Genomic DNA, 4,168 nt, shown 5'->3' with positions numbered 1-4,168 from the left:
CTGCTGTGTGTCCTGACGAGTTAAAGAGAACATTAGGCTTCTTCAGTCATCGCCATTAAAAGTGATGATTGTCATGAGGTTTCCAGTTGTTTAGAGCATCCAAACACTGACAGCCAATGTGCAGCGATCAGAGAGCACAAGATGGACAGAAAATATTGAAGCAATTAGAGAAGACGTTAAATTGATTATTCACGTCTTGATCTGACGTCTTGATGAATGTGTGAGAAGTGGAGCGACTATGAGGTGATTGTCACGAATGAAAACTTGACCCCAGGATGACACGTTAAGCTTCTTTATTTAAAAAATATCACGATTACACGCACACGATAACCGGATTAGGGATTTTCTTTGATAGGGGGATTTCTGTCAATATGTCAATTTCCACGAGGTCATCCTAACTGTACAGTTACACAGTCATGTGCCTCTTTCCTTACATGCCATGAGTGGGGTCAGCACACTCTTGCCATTAGCTGCAGTCACATTACACCCGTGGATGCTGTGCTGCACCGTATCCACGCATTTTGTCCGGTGTTACTTCTGCAGAGAGTGTGCAGGTCAAGACAATGGCTGTGAAAATTGCACTTGCGTCACCGATTGGCAACAAACTTGGTGAAGTTCGGGCTTTTCCCGAATAGCGTTAACAGCAAAGCAGCAGAAAAGGACACTAAATGTTTGAGATGATAAACATTCCCATCATTACTGTGCGTGTGTGTGTGTGTGTGTGTGTGTGTGTGAGAGAGAGAGATTTTGAACTGAGCCTTAAAAAAAAAAAATCTACTAATTCCTTTTCTCAGGCCTTAAGATTTTGGCGTTTCCTTTAAACATGTTTCCATTAGTCTGACTTTTGTTTTAAACCACAATAACAGTAAAACAGTTGAGGTCTGTGACGCAGTTTGACCAGCAGGTATTCTAGAACCTACCCAGAGTGAGCTGTGACGTGTCACGTTCTATAGAACCCGCACGTTCTGTGTTTCTATGGGGGAAACAGACTCGAGGAAACTAAAACGACGAAGTGAGAGACTTTATATGACTATAGACCGTTTTACGCTGCAGACTTTAGTGTCAGTTCTACTGAGGCTTATGGGAGATGCAGTCAATCATGATATCTGGAGACCAGCAGCAAATAAACAAATGCAGGCATTCTGGTATTATCTGAAGTGTTTTTTTTTTTCTTTTATCATTTTCAGAGGCATTTCTTCATCAAATGGTACACAGCGTTTATGCTGGGTTTTTGTGTGCTTCTCCCATGTTTCAGTCGAGCTGGGGCCAAAGTCTGGCACCAATCAGAGTGAAGAATGTTTTATAATGATGTAATGTCTCTTCCTTCTTTTTTAGCTACCTTTGGAGAGACTGAGGAGGAACACAGAATGAATGGTACGTTATAATAACGAATTCATGGTTCAGAATCAGTCATTAAATTGATACAATCATTAGTGGTCTGCTAGACTATAATTGATACATACATAGATAGATATCAGGACATTAAAATAAATTAAAATACAATGACCAAATTACACAATTATCCGTCCAAAAACACAGTAAAATAAGGTGCAGATGACTGATCACTGACAGATCAATTAACATCTTGATACACTACAAAATTTTTGATGTGCAAAGAATAATACTGACACAAGTTTGACGTGTTGTAAACAATATCTTCCATCAGTCATGTCATTTTTACATTTATTTGCTACATACCTTTGATACTGTTGTTCTGTGGTTCTACGGTTCTAAAGATCTTAGGAAATACAGCACTGAAGTCGTCGGTACGAACAATCTGGCATAAAATAAACAAACAAACAAACAAAAAACCCAGGCCACATACACAAATGATCCTCTTCAATATATAACGTTAACTGCAGAATAATAGGACCGCAGAAAGTACAATTAGAGCTGTGATCAGTCGAGCCTAAGCTGATTAAACGACATTACCTTCACGTTTAATTTTCCTACTAGGCACGTCTTGATTTGGCTTTATGTTTTTAAAAACTGGATTAAATGGAATATTGTGAGAGAACAAGAAGTAAGAAAAGAAAACCATCAAAGTCGTGAATTAATAAACAAAAATGGAGGCCTGATACCCTGTGAGACATGCTATTCTGATGGTTGTCACATCTTTATTGGTCCTCTAGGTGTCTAATAATGCTGCAGCTGTGTGTGCAGCCTACCACCCCCTCCCACCGACCTCATGCCTCTTTACAGCCTGTGTCTTTTTCCCCCCCAATACCAGTCAGGACTTTAAAATTCAGGAATTTTAAGTAATTCTGACAATGGTCGGTTTTCTTTCTTATAACATGTATCTACCGAGGAAGTAAATAAGCAAGTTTATATACGGAGCACCTTTGAAAACACGGTTACAAGGTTCTATACAGCACAGCCCTTCTAACTAATTAACTAACTTACTGCCTAACTAACTAATTAAAAGGGACACTTGAGCATTTTGAAAGCCATACGAGCAGCTATTTGATTTGAACTGATCTTATTATGTAGCAGACCTGTGGCAGACACCATTTGTTTCCCCTAATCAAAGGAAATGGTCAGTGTGAGCGCGCTAGACTTGTCTTTGGCTCTCCATCATTCATTTGTTGTGCACTGATCCAACACCACCACACCACATACTGGAGCTAATACCATTGCTCCAGTGCAACGTGGCGGCCCTCTTACCATCATGACCTCAAATAAAACACGGGAACATTGTGTAACAAATAGTCCTGTGTCTTTATCTCTTTGCACCGAGACTAAACCAATGTTAATCCAGATTTTTCTCCCCCGTCCAAATGGAATGGCCTTTCCCCAAATGGATTACACTGGACTAGAGTTACAATAATGTCATAGTTGTGTAATGCAACAAATCCTGATCTGTTGCAACACACACACACACACACACACACACACACACACATAAGACAGGAAACCAGAGACCGAGCCATAGCCTGACTATAAATCGCACAGTGCTGACTCTGGCATGCCACCAGATGAACGAGAATGAAATGAAAGAAATTCCTCTTTGCTGCAGAAATGCACACATGGATGGAGACTGCAGATGCAATATTTGGCCTTTAAATCTCGAAAGTCAATACCGTGAAAAATGTTCGTGTAACAAATTTGTTTCATTATTTTTCTGTCTAATTCTGTCTATGCATGAGCACGTAGAGAAGACGATGGACAACATGATCACACTCTCTTTTCCCTTTCTTCCCTTTTCTATCTTTTGTAAACAAATTCTTGTGTAATTTTATTAGTCATTATTTGTTTTTCGACAAAAACAATAAAAAAGAAAAATATATTATCATACACTGAGCAAAGATACGTCCAAAAGACGCCTTTTAACGCCTTGTTGTCCATTAAAAAGACGTCCTCTGAGGACCCGGAATTTTTATGACTTCTTTTTATGGCGTCTTCTGAACGTCCAATGTTGACGTTCACTGGAGGGTTAGACCTAATTTAGTACATAAAGGTATGTTGCTAATAAATTCTACATATTATTTATTTGTTTAATCACAAATAAAACATATCTAATTAATTGCATTTCGATTTTCATAATCTGAAGCCCGGATATTGAACCTGATTTGGACGTTGTGCAGACATACACATGGTCCTGGACCGACCAACGTGAATATAGACATGATCTGCACGTCTGGAACACGTTTCACGCCTGCTGGGAAGTTTATTTTAAATATGTTTTGTCGTCTTGGACAATAATTGAGTACCAACACGGAGAAGGCCAGTGACACAATATTAGATTTTTGTCCTTATTTAAGAATCAGTATTAGCTATAATAGACCTTTTGCAGCCAAACTGATATGAAATAACAGAGTAAACACAGGTGTTTACCAACTAATTAAGGTCCTGTTCCATTTAGTGTAGCTTTTCAAGTGAGCCAACATGCGCAACAGCAGCACCCTGATTCTGATTGACCTGAATGTAACGGAACCTTAATTTTTGTATCATTAGCAACACCTGTTTACCCCACTATGTCACGCCAAACTGGCAGCTGAGAAAAAAAGGTCTATAAAGCCTGAAAAATAAACTGGTTTTATTATGTGACCTTCTATTAACAGCTATAGGCCGCTTAGTGAAAAACAAAAAAAAAAGCTCCCATTCGACGCAAAAACGTCCAATCATCATTTCTTATAAAATGTTTTGTTTTTTAAAATCATTATTAAAC

The sequence above is a fragment of the Lutjanus erythropterus genome, chromosome 8 (genome assembly GCF_056507025.1).
Source record: "Lutjanus erythropterus isolate fLutEry1 chromosome 8, fLutEry1.hap2, whole genome shotgun sequence".
NCBI lineage: Eukaryota > Metazoa > Chordata > Actinopteri > Lutjaniformes > Lutjanidae > Lutjanus > Lutjanus erythropterus.
Note: the sequence above shows the minus strand (reverse complement) of the source record.